A 13258-nucleotide genomic window follows, 5' to 3' on the forward strand; every position below is an offset into this window, starting at 1 on the left:
GTGCAATGATTTCCAAGCTACCCATGTTCTCCATCGCCTAGAAGCATGAAAGAAAATCCACCTCCTTGCCCTCTGTTCCCCTCCTAAGCGGTCTGTGGCAGTCAGCACATCATCCTCCCTCATGACTCTTCTCCAGTGACTTGAGCATCTACCCCCAGGCACATAAACCAACTGCCCAGGCACATAAACCAACCACACCCCTGAGAGAACCCATTAGGAGAAAAGGACCACAACACTCTTCAGCCACCTTCGTCTGCTATCCACACTGGCCAAGGGTTCCCAGGAGCAGGCATACAGCTGTATACCAGCTGTTCTTGCTCCACTTCAGCAAGCAGACTGTGTACAATTACAACATCCTGGAGCATGTAGGGAGCTTGCTAAAACAACGTTGAATTTGTTTGGAATAAAACCTCGGGTGTTTAGTCCCTGCCATGCTCTTTTATGCTCCTATCACTTCCAAGAAAAACAGTGCTCTAAGCAGAACTTGCAGCCATCATCCGTTCTTTCGTTGATCCAAAAAAAAAAGCTACTAGAAGAGTTTCAGTTGATTGAGAAACAGGTTTTTTCAACCTGCAAAAGTAACACAGATTTAACCTCAACTTGTAAAATGAATGAATTGTACCATGTTAAATTTTAACATGAGGCTTGGCACTTGCTGAAGTGTTCACCTCCTTCACACGTGAGAGCAGACCAGAGGCACCATGCACCAAGAACAGGGTGTCCTCAAAGAACACACGCACACACCGACAGCCGTGAATTGGGTCACGAACCACGGAGCTGCCCTGAAGGCCCCCCAGTGATTAGGCCAGGGGCCAGCCTGCATTAGGCACGTCGCACCCAAAGCCTGTATGGCACAAGGGAGGAGCCAAAGTAGCAGGAGAAGCACAGCAAAGGGTCCAGAAACCAACATACCTGAAAGAAATAAAGTAAAAACCAATATATACAGCGCCTGAAAAATTATATCCTCCAATGTGTTAGCTTGGCACAGCCTGGTTTTTGGTAGCAGGGGGGCCCATAGGGGTAGCTTCTATGAGAAGCTGCTAGAAGCTTCCACCATGTCCAACAGAGAGCCAGTCTCTGATGGCTCTGGAGATGGACATGCTGCTGGCCCAAGTAGAGAGGTTGGTAACTCCTCTGTGATGACATATTTAAGAAGAAAATCAAAACAGCACACGCACAGTTTTTTCTCCCAGGGCTGGCGAAGCGCTGCTGCTGGGGGCCAACCCTGGCGTGGTGCGTGGCAATGCGTTGTGGCTGCCCCCGCCACCCTGGGGCGGCCCACACGAGCCTTGCCTGCCTGGCCACCCCAGCCAGCCGTGCTGCAGGCAAAAGGGCAGGGGTGGCAGCTTCTCCTCCCGGCACCCCGCATGAGGAGAGGCGTTGAACAGCACCAGCACCACGGCGGCCGCCGCTGCCCACGCGGCCGGGCTGCTTGGCCGGCAGCGGAAGCACGACGAGCAATTTCCCAACATGGAACCTGGAGGAGATCGACTTCTCGGCACTGCGGGATCTCTCACAAGAATCTTTGAATCAGTGGAACTTGTTGGCAACAGCACCTACAAACAGCAGTTTTTGTTCTAGTCAGAGAAAAGGAGGAAGTGAGGACGTATGAGGGAAAACAACATGGTGACACCAAGGTCGGTGCAAAAGAAAGAGGAGATGCTTCAAGCATCAGAGCTGAGATTCCTCTGCAGGCCGTGGTGAGGACTGTGGTGAAACAAACTGTCTCTTTGTCATGCATGATGTCCACAGGGGATGCAGAGATCCACTCACAGCCCATGGGAAAAGTGCTTATGCCAGAGTGGGTGGATGGCAGGGAAAGCTGTGATCTAGTGGGAGACCAGACTAGAGAAAGAGAGGGCCCCTGCTTCCAGAGATAGAGAGAGAGCCCTTGCTTCCAAACTAGAGCAGCCTTCCCTTAAAAGACTGCACCCTGTGGATGAGTGACCCACACCACAACAGTTTTGGGATGACTGCCCATAGGAGGGGCCTCATGGCATAACAGAAAAAAGGCTCCTCTCCCTGAGTGAAGAGGAAAAGATGTTGAATTACAAACGGACTAAAACCTCATGCCCTGTCTTCCTGCCCTGTCAGTGGGAAAGAGGGAGGGGCTGGGGGAAAACAGGTGTTTTAAAGGCTTATTTTATTTCTCATCATCCTGTTAATAATAAATTTACTTTATAACTTTAAAATTGAACCTGTATTACCCTTAAAGTGTTTTCTCCCAGTCCTTATTTCAACTCATGAGCCCTTTGCTAATTTTTTCCCCTCTCCTCTGCTCAGCTGTAACAAAAGTAAATGAACTTTGTGGACATCTGGCATTTGGCCAGTGTCAAACCATGGCACCCAAGAATAGAAAAAGACCAATCTGGGGTTTAAACTACCCACCAAATAGTATTGTCTGTGTGTGACATGCAGGACAGCTGGGACATCATAGAGATACAAGCCCCCTGATACTTCCTACAAAATGCCCTTTCCTATTTATATCACGTGTGCATGGATAATGTATTACGGAAGACCTAAGCACAAGACTGGAAGCCAGACACTCACAATCGTGGCTCTTGCTCAGTACCAGCTCACTCTTGGTTTGGGGTTGATTATTTAATGAGATTTTCTTACATAGAAAAGACAAATGAGAAGCAAGCGCCACCATTAATGCCAAACTGCTTTCTTCCAAAGGATCAACACTCAGCACTAACTTAGCTTAGGCATTCCCTCCCCTTCCTGCCCAATACAAGAGATGAATCCTGTTCCTGTGTATTTGGAGTGTTTTTCTCATGAATTGCAATAAAGGTGAGAAGCAGGCATCCTGTGTACAGATCAGATCCTCCCAGCTTTCCTGTTTCTCTTACTACATGCGCTCTTCTCTCAAAGAGAGCTCCTCACTGAAGGCAAATATGCTTGAGGTAGGAACAAAGTGCACATGCAGGAACTGAAGACAGACACAAGACAATAGGCTGGAGACACACAAACATCTTTTTCAGCTCCATGGTAAACAAACCCAGGATACACTTCACACCTTTTCCAGGTAACAGGCAAGGGGCCCAGGAAGCGAATACTTCCTCCTTCTGCAGGAATACCCCAGTATGTTGACCTGCAACTTGACAGCCTATCCCAGAACTTCACCAACATTTTGGATGGAGAGCAACTAAAAAACACAACTACTATCATAGTTTTATTACTAGTAAAAGTGTCATCAGCTTAATGAGAGAGCTGACATGTCAAGATAAAATCTAACACTGAAAGTCAGCCCTGGTGGGATTTCTTTGGGCAACTTTAATGACAAGTGGAAATGGGAATACATTAGGCAAGAGCAGCCATTCCCTAAGTCAAGAGGGGATAAAAAGTAAGCCAGAGACAACAAAGAAGGTCACTTCATTAAACAGTGTCAGCTGAATTGTCAGGAATACCCAGCTCTTTTGAATTGGGGTGGTTAGTTTTCTACTAGTACTGCATTCTTCTGGAGTGAAGCAAAACCCCTGTGTTCAGGCTTGATCAAGATGGGGAGGAAATGCCTCAAAAGAATCCTGGGAATGATGAGGGGGCTGAGCATGTGCTTTCACTCACACACACAACTTTCTGCTCTAGATGAAAGCCCGGGTCACAGGCTCCTTGCCCCAGAAAATAACTACTTTTTTTGCTCTCCATTATAACTGAATTATGATCCTTGTTTCCTGACAAGGTCTCCTACTGCTCCCTGAAAGGCCCAGCTCAGCTAAAGGCACAGCACATGCCAACTGCACTCTGGGCAGCATGAAAACATTAACCCTGGCAACCCCTTCTGCTAAGTGGCAAGGACCCTCCCTTTTTCATCTCCAGTTTTACATGGCAAGCTAAAAAAATACATTCAAACCCCTCCCAAGTGAGCAACCCACGTGAAAAAGACATTTATGGCAGCTGGCAGCATAACTCCTTAAGCAGTGCAGTTAATGGCATTAAAGAGGAATGCAGTTAATGCACAGAGAGAGGCTGTGCAGTGCCTTGCCGGGTAAATACAGCAGGAACAATGGAGTGTACCCAAGACCAGCTGACACAGTGTGGAAATGTGTTTCCCCACTGTTCACACTGAACATAAATACTGTGCTTAACAGCCTGGCAGTTCTCTGAGGCTGCAGAGCCTTTTCCCAGCAAAGATAAGCAGCCTAGGTTGCTTTCATGTCTTGCTGGACTGAATAAACATATACAGCTATTACGCTAAGAAATGGTGACAGCAATAACCAGGTGAAAGGCAGTTTTAAACATTACATTTAGAAGAAAAAAAGACATTGTTCTCCTCTTCCTAGAAGCCAGTACTGACTTGGAGCTCAGTTTGGCTTAGAACTGTCTGATAGTGTCAAGTGTCAGGTAGTATTTCCCTGTGTGTATTGAGAAGTGACAGATCCGTTTTGCAGGAGGAACTCCAGATGCTGGAATCAGTGACCATGAGCTTAGCGCTTCACAAGTGCAACCTGATGTGTGTTTTAAAGCATCCAGAGTGCAAAATCATAAGCCACACATTTTAAAACTGCATCTTTTCTGAGGCATGGAGCTGCTCACCAGCAAGTGACAAGGTGACACAATAACTAGCTCCCTCTGACAATTCAGCATCACGAAAAAAATCTTTACTCCCTTTCTCTACTGTAAGCAAGCACACATACAAGCCTTCAAGACAATATTGCAATTACAGATTCAAAGGAACGAGCAAGTCCTTTGCTTGGAGGGGCAGCAGAAGTGGCATTGAAAATGTTCAGCATTGTTTGATTCAGGGGATACTGCTCCAAACAACCTGCTCACATCGCTGGGCTTGTCATCAGCAATTACAGCCCTCCCTCAGCTGGGTTATCGCCAAATTCAGTATCCCAAGGTCCACCAGGAAATGTGCCATGCTAAAACCCATATAAGCCAATGCCATTTAGATCTTCAGAAACTCCTCCCTTTTCCCTGAAGTAAGGAATTCATTTTACACACAAAAGACCTCCTTGTATCCAGGCCCCTCAGAACGGATGGATAATTTACATCAGGAAAACTGTCCCGCCAGCTGGCACGATGACTACAAGTGCTGAATTGTGAGCAGATGCCGGGATGAGATAAGCCCAGAGGACACTCAGCCTCCTTCATTATCGGTCCACTGGAATCCCCTGCACATGGGACTGGCACATGGAAAGAATCGATGCTACCTCTCCTGCATACAGCCACTGAGTTTTGCCAAGGGAAAAAATAATCCACCTGAGAAGACTGCGTCAGGCAAAGAACCAAACCTTTGCAGATTTGCTTTCCTCAAAATCCACTGGGCAGTAATGAAATGGTTAAACTTTACTGTTTCTCTTTTGGTTGGCTCCTGTTTCAAGGCAGCTTTTCTCACACAGGTACTTGCTGACAACCTATGTCTCAGTAAAGGTTAAAAGAATTGAAAACAAACCCAGTAACAAATAGAGCCTACTTAGTACTTTTTGACTGGATTTCATTTCCATTTTGCAGTGAAGGGCAGAGAGCAATCAGATATAATTGGCATTTCATTTTGCTTTTTCTTCTGACCTGTTTCCCCATCATTCCCAGGAAGATATGCCAGCTTTCCCAGTTACTAGACTGAAATGTACTCCATGCTATTCACCCTTATTCCTGCCTCAACTCTGCCCTTCTTGAGCCACCAGCTCTCCCAGCACCCTGCACAATGCTGGACCAGCCATGAGCAAAACAGACTGGCTCTGATTCTTCCAGACACACAGATCCCAGAACCTCACACAAGCAGTGTGCTCCTAGCAGGGGACAGAAACCTGGATGTCAGCAGACAGAAGCCATCAAGGTCACAAGGTTTTCTTCAAGACCAATCACCTCATCTTGAGCCAACCAACCACTCCAAGTTCTCAGCTACCAAAGTATTTTGTTCAGCCTCTCATGCTAGAAACCCTGCCAGAGCCTTCCCTCCTGGATCACAGGGGCAGCAAATGAGAGGGCAGTATTTAAGGAGAATGAGTTATCCCATCTAATGCAAATGGGATGGGATTTTTCAGCATGTAGATGGGAAAGGAGAGCAGGACAGAGTTTATAAGGAGGGGATGAGAGTGAAAAACACCTGGAGACACTTGTTCTTTCAGAATAAAGTCCTTTCATTAAACAACAACAGCCCAACACCTTCAGGACACTTAAGTGTTAAATTTTATCATTTGCATCACATGTGCATGAAAAAGCCACACTTATGACCAAAATCAAGAAATTTCTGAAGTCCTAGAGCAAATGTCCTTTAACAACTGCATCCTAGCTTTCTGAGAAAATTTGTAGAGGGGGAGGAAGATAAGAGCCCTGGTGTTGCCCAAGCAAATGGAATATCCAGCATCTGAAAAAGGAAAGTAAAGGATTTCCACTTTCTGAGGAATTCCACTAGGGAAATAACTCCACCCAAAAGCACAGACAACAGTTCTCACATTCTAAGCTGTGGCCTTTACAGGAACACAAACTAGTAATAATAAATCTTAGGTATATTTCTTGTCCTCACCTGAAGAGCCTCAAGATTTATGTGCATATATCATGAACAAGAAAGGCCTGAAGGATTTTAACAATCTTTTCTTAAACCATGCCCCACCAAACCAAAGATTCTGGCATGTGGAGCTCCACCACAGATGGGTGCTGGGGTTTTAAAAAAGCCTGACAGAGACACAAACATGGATTGTTTTTTCTGGGAGCCCGTTCTAAGATGGGGACAGAGGAAGGAAACGTGTTTGGGACACTGGGGGAATGAGCACAGCCTGGAGCACGCTGGAACGAAGGCAAACTCCCACCACCCCATTAGATCATGCATTCTTCCAGCACTCCCAAACAAAGGCACCATTGACTCCTGTGCGTGGGCGGCTCTGGACAGCAAAAGGCTGCCCAGTAAATTATTGCATGATAATCCAACATTGATAGGTCATTGAGGCTGCTTGTTTTAGTCATGTATCCAAAGAGGGGGAGCTTATTTCCCCCTGCTCTGGGCTGAAGGCAGCCTTGTGAAAAATGCAGTTTTTTTATTTGTTCACTTTTAAGTCAGTGTAAAAGTCAGAAAACCTTATCCATTAATGCAGGACAGCTTGGTATCTTATTTGTACAGCTTTGATGCAAAGATGTTAAGTCCATTTCCCAAAACAGCCAGCTGTGTTTATTCACTGGGGACTGGGAAGATCCCTTGTCCAACACAAAAATCCTAGCTGCACAGGAAGCCTCAAAGTCCTTTTTCAGCACAAACGATAAAAGCTCATTTTTAAAAGGCCCTTTACGCTTGGCAAGCACAGCATATCACAGATGATCAAGGATGCCACGGGCCATTTTGGGGAGGGCTCCATCTCATTCACGTATCAGGACTGCAAAGCTACCTCCTGCCACCAGTATCAGCACCAAAACAAGCCAGATTGGTGTTACCGTGGGTTGGGATCTTTGGAAAGTTCATTTGCTTGTATCAAAGGTCCAGAAGCCCCTCCACAACCCATACACAATAGGTTTGGGTGAAAACAGGTCTCTCCCACAACTGAAGGAACACAGGAAAGTGGGAGTTTACTCTCACAAAACTGGAGTTTTACCCAAGAAGCAAAAGGAAAAAAAAAAAAAAAAAAAAAACAAGAAAAATTTATGCATGCAGAAAAGACAAAACTTGTCTTTTGCTTTTATTCTTGGCAGAAGAATGCAGTTATTACCTTCCTTTCTTTACTAAAAGTCCAATGACAACACCAACAGTGCATGCAGTAATTACAACCCTCGAAAACTGACAATTCCCACCCATTTCAAAGCACTGTGGGACCTTGGTGTCCAAGGAAGATTACATTTTCTAGAGAGTTTTTCTCATGTTGGAGATACAACTACCATCCAATAAAATCTGAAGCAAGCAACCACCAGTACCACAGCCCCACAAATTTCAGAAATGGTGGCAGCAGCAGGCCAGAGAAGATGCACCAAAAATCCTTCCATTGAATTGGACACTTTCCATCCTTGATCCCCAGCAACACAGAAAAGTATCTCTCATTAATGTTTATTGTGTAAGACCACATCTCCACAGGAATCACAAGAAAGCAACAAGTCCTACCCACTTTCAAGTCATTCTCATAGTCTTCAACTTAAAGAGCAAATCCCATTTTGGTAATTTCCCCTCTGAAATTTTAATTTGACAGTAGGTAGTGTTGGAGGGAGTAGTCCTGATGTTCAGCTCCAACTGTACCTTTTCACAGGTGGAGATATGGGGATGGAAGAATGGCTGAGAAGAAAGAGTTTAAAAACTTTCAAACTCCTAAAGTTTAAATAGCTACAGAAAACTGAGGTCACAGCTTCTTAAATATGGTATTTGGCCAATTTGTAAAAACATGATTTCCTGTTAAAAGAAAAAACTTCTACTGGACTGTAGTGCAGTACCTTGCAAGAAATGTATCAGATAATCTGGTGAGAATTGTGAAACCATTTCTTTAAAGGACAACTAGATTTTACTGACGTCTGAGGGGGAAAATATGAAATAAAAAGCATTTTGTGAATGTTGTTAGTGCAGGAATGTCAGCAGGTTTTCCTGAGGCCTGTTTTCCTTCTGCATACCCTCCCAGGAGCCTCACCCTTCTGCAGCTCAATGTCCTCCCCCTGCTCTTTCAATCAGCACACCTTAAGTCAAAGCATGTGATGCTTCAATTTCAGAAGTTCAACAAACCCAGATGATCAGAGCCAAAGGTGTCCTGACTAAAGGCAGCATGAAAATTATTCTGTATGGTGCCCATATGTGTAGGTGAGTGAGATGCCCCCTGCTCCAGGCCCACCACTCCTGAAGGTGGGCACACCAGCTCCCACTGGAGCACTGCCGCTCCACCCACTTCAATGGCTCCATCACTTATGATAATCAGCTAATTTCTATTAAATAACATTTTGAAGCCTTTTCCCCCTGTCAAAAGGCAGCACTTTACCCATTCACCCCTGACCCACATGTGCTCACAGCCTGCAACAGCTCTAACACCTGGCTTTGCTCCTATCTGAATTAGATATCAAAAACACACAGCTCGTATTGTTGAGCTTAATTAAGAACAAATTAAGTGATATGTCTATATACAATGAGTGCTCTAAGCAGCAGCAAGTTCAGCAGCTCTGGGAGTAACATGACCCTCCAGACTGACTCACGCACTGCTGGCTGTACAGCCACGGAGAGGCCAGAAATGTTCTTCACACAGAACGCTGAATTCCCTGGAATTTTGATGTTTTACTCTCCCTTCAGCCTTTCCAACTCCCACTCATCAGCCCCAGATTTTTTTCAGACACAAGCCATAATTAACAGCACTGTTTTTTGGGAATAATTCTGTTGCTGTGAGCATCCATCACCTGGCCTGATGCAGAATCAACAGCTTTCTTTTCTCAAGTATTTAAGTTTTGCTCTTTTCAGCAAACATTTACGAAAACGAACTTTGAGCACATTTGAATCGTGCTGTTTAACGCTGCACGGTTTGTGTATCTCCTGCCTCTCCATCTTCCCCTCCTCCCAAGAGACTCCAGCAATGGATTTTAAGCAGCAGTTGACCTGCCTTCATACTAACTTTTAATGCATTTTCAGTCAATTACAGGCTTATGCACAAGCTGCCATTATTTATGAAACCCAAATTGCAGCAATATCCATAGAGCGCATTTTCAACCACCCACACACACAATGGTTTTTACTTTCTCACACTATTAAGCTGGGGAAGAAACTGGGATAAAAAGACTTGACAAAACCATTGCTGGAGCGAGGTCATTTCCAAAACTAAGCTTGCCACTGAGTTATGTTTCAAATATGTTTTGGGAATTTATAAGCAAAGCTCTTCCAAATTTTTACTGAAGCAGAGAAGGAACTGAACTCCAGTTCCCGATTCACACGTAACAACCAGAATATGCCTTCAACTTTGCCTCTGGAGAATAATCTGTACGCACTGCCAGAGCTTGTGGAAGTCACAATGGTGTGTTCAACACACAAGTGTGTGAGTTCATGTTCACCCACACATCCCATCTGGAGACACATGAAGGACAAAGTACTACCTAATGCAGTGGCTATTTCTGAGAAAAGAGTTTAGCCAAAAAACACAAGTACTCAAGAAGGTAGCACGGCTTAGCATGAAGGGACAGAAGCTATTCTGTAAGATTATTTTGGAATACCATGAACAAAGAGAATAAAATTGGATGCTTCCCTGCTGACACTTCAAAGGTAATGCTAAGTCCAGACTTCTTGATATGTCCAGCTGCAAAATCTGCAGCTCTTGATTTAACTGACAGATTAGAAGAGTCAGATCTGCTTCACATCAGGCTCCAAAACACCTCAGTGTAGCCACACCAGACCTCGATTTGGAAAGCTACCTATAGATCAAAATTCCTTCTACAGGCTAAAGGCTGCCAGTCCAGGAACAGAGAAAACTGTGAAAAAGAAAAAGAATGGGTATATCAACAGTCTTTCCTTACTGTTTTGTATGAGGGAGGTTTCTAGACTGAGATATTACTTTGCTTCTTTTTAAAGGAAGGATTGAGAAGATACCAACAGAGTTGCTGAGGTGGGGATACTGCTGAGACAGTATAACGTCAAATGAGTTTCCTGGGAAAAGTGCCTTCCTACACCAGCCCCAGCAGATACAAGAAAATTAAACATCAATGCATTTAAAAGACCTTCTGCAGGAACTAACTTTCTGAGCTTATGTGGTGGTGTTGAAACTTGGACCATACAGTGTGGTGGGAAGCTAAATGTTAGCACCTGGTTCCCAGTGGCAGGAATGCAATGCAACCCTGGGAATTCCAGATGTGCAATTAATTCACCTTGTTAGCAGCAGAGCAGCGAAGCAGCTGTGCTGCCAAGAACAGGCTGAGCAGCCTGGTGGGAGCTATGTAGAGAAATGCATTTCATGCCCAGATGGTTCAGAGCCTCCCAACACACACCAAGGACCATCATGTACACGGGCAGACAAACCCCACGTCCCTGAGCCCTGTGTTAGTCACGTGCCACAGCTCGTTGGACCACACCACACCCTGCCCAGTCCTGCACATGTTCTTCAAGCAGAACATCAAGCAGGGATTTCCTCAGGTAACAGCACTGCCCAAAAGAGGGTCACTGCACAGAAAGTGAGTTTAACCAAAGTGATGAGATTTTCTTCAGGCACACTACACTGCCATGAAGCCTAAAGGAACTCTACCAGAGGGAAGATATTTTTCTCAGGAGAGAAACTTAAAAATTCATTTTCTTATTAGTACTGCTAAGTACATTCATTTTAAAAATGCTGAATCCCTAGGTAATGAAAAAACTTTATTTGAAGTTAGATGACACCTCTCATAACTCAGTTAGTAATGTAAAATACCATACATTAAAGCTTCAAGTAATTTGTTGCCCATCAGTAGAAGCCCACAAAATAGGGGTCAAAGGAATTCTTTTTCCCTCTCCTACCAGGGTCCTTATTTTGCATCCTGAGAATTTTGATAGTATTTTAGGGAAAGAAACAGCCACTTAGGCCCATCTGTAAAGCCTCCACCTTTGTGAAGTCTCAAACAATACAATGTTCTCAAGGCTTTGTTTTCACTAAATTCTTAAATTTACTGGTAAGTCAAACCCAAACCAACCTACCTGTGGTCCTTCAATCTACAGACATCCCAAGAAAGATGAAGATAATCACACTCTTCAATGTACTGCTGAGGCTCAGCATTGAGGGTCTGGCTTCTCCAAAAGCTCAGACTTCCAAGGCTCCACAGCATTCCATGTCTCTGTTCCTCTACACCTGTCTAGACAGGTACCTCACTCAGGAGTCACAGAAAGCTACGACCACACAACCCCAAATGTTAATCTTCACAGTATCACTTCAAAAAAAGATCTGTACAACAGTGCAATAGAAATGGAGGAAATTCCAAAAGATGTCAAACAGCACAAATCCTAGAGGTTTGCTTCCTTGGTGGTCTGATCAGATAGTTATTTTTTAGTTTATCACTTCCTAATAAACTTCTGATTTCAACTGAATATCAATCCTTATCCTTAAAGCAATGAATAGGGCAAAATCTGCACTCACAGGTAAAAAACTCTAAAAGCTAAATTTAAACCCTTGAGAGCAGCAAACATTAGCCATAGTAGACAGCTGTCTTCTTTTGGCACAATGCGTTTCATGTTTGGTCTCTACTTCAATGACATAAAATTTAGAGCCAAAACAGGAGATTCATCAGTTGCAAGAGCCTCTGAAAGGAGAAAATGAGTTAAACTCAGGGTCTGTCCATGTAAAGGCAATGTTGCAAATGCAGTGGACCAGTGGTGAAGGGATCTTGGTTCACCACAAACACATGCAACATTGACTCTGCCTTCTACCCTCCAACTTATAGAACTCCACACTAAATTAAAAGTGAAAAGCCTTGCTCTACTTCAGTTTGAAAAGAAAACTTGCTAGAGATTAAAATCGTATTAAGGACTCCTTAAATGCAAGGCAGCAGATGGACACAAGTCAAGCAGAAGAAATACTAATGACTGCGAAGATCCAAGTGGGTAATGTGAGACATTTGCAGCCACTTACCCAAAATAACATTGAATTCCCAGTTTTGCAAAAACAGGAGGAGTGGGTAAGGAGCCCTGGGAGCAGAGGAACTAGTAACAAAGGGCTTCCTAAGTGTCAGCTTCTTGGTAGAGTTTTGGGAGGCAAGTCTTGCATCTTCTCGACTCCACAACAAGGCCATCTTCAGAGTCACATCTGACTGCAGAAGCTAAAAGCTGTGAGATGATGTTTGAATCCCAGTTCCGTCTTTGGCTTTTTTCCTAACACTAAAAATAACTGTCATTATTGTGGAGAATTTCTTCCTTCTACCCATTCAAGCAGAAGAGCAAAGGGTTCAGAAACTATGTTAAGACATGACAGGGCACAGACCAAATTCTTAGGTGAGTGTTACTTCCATAGGGTAATGCATTCCAGCAGGAGGAACACAACTGCCTCCTGTTTGTAAAGGCTAACAGCCATGCTTGCCTGAGTCACTGCAAATAACTCCATGAGCCTTTCATGGGCACTGCCAGGAAAAAAGCTTTAACATACAAAGTTATGCAGAAATATCACATAGAACATATCCCTCTGGATGAGTAAACAGACAGTGATAACCTTCTTGGATGTCTCACTCCTCCAAAGACTTGGAGAGCAGTTTTAGTGAATGGATTTCTTTCCAAAAAAGTTGCCAAGAAAGAACGCTTCAAGTACTTCAAATGCGTGGACAAGTTGCATGCTCAGATTTTCCTCCACCAAGGTGTGATAGCCCTATATTTGCTGTAGATTATTTGTATTACAACCAAAATAAAATGTAGCATTTTACCTCA

General features: G+C 44.2%; 1 protein-coding gene across 1 annotated transcript in view; it reads right to left on the bottom strand.

Moving 5' to 3' along the window:
- Positions 1-13258, bottom strand: part of LAMC1 (laminin subunit gamma 1) — a 66978-nt gene that overhangs the window by 25053 nt on the left and 28667 nt on the right. The window lies entirely within an intron of this gene.

Source organism: Anomalospiza imberbis, chromosome 9 (genome assembly GCF_031753505.1).
Source record: "Anomalospiza imberbis isolate Cuckoo-Finch-1a 21T00152 chromosome 9, ASM3175350v1, whole genome shotgun sequence".
Taxonomy (NCBI): Eukaryota; Metazoa; Chordata; class Aves; order Passeriformes; family Viduidae; genus Anomalospiza; species Anomalospiza imberbis.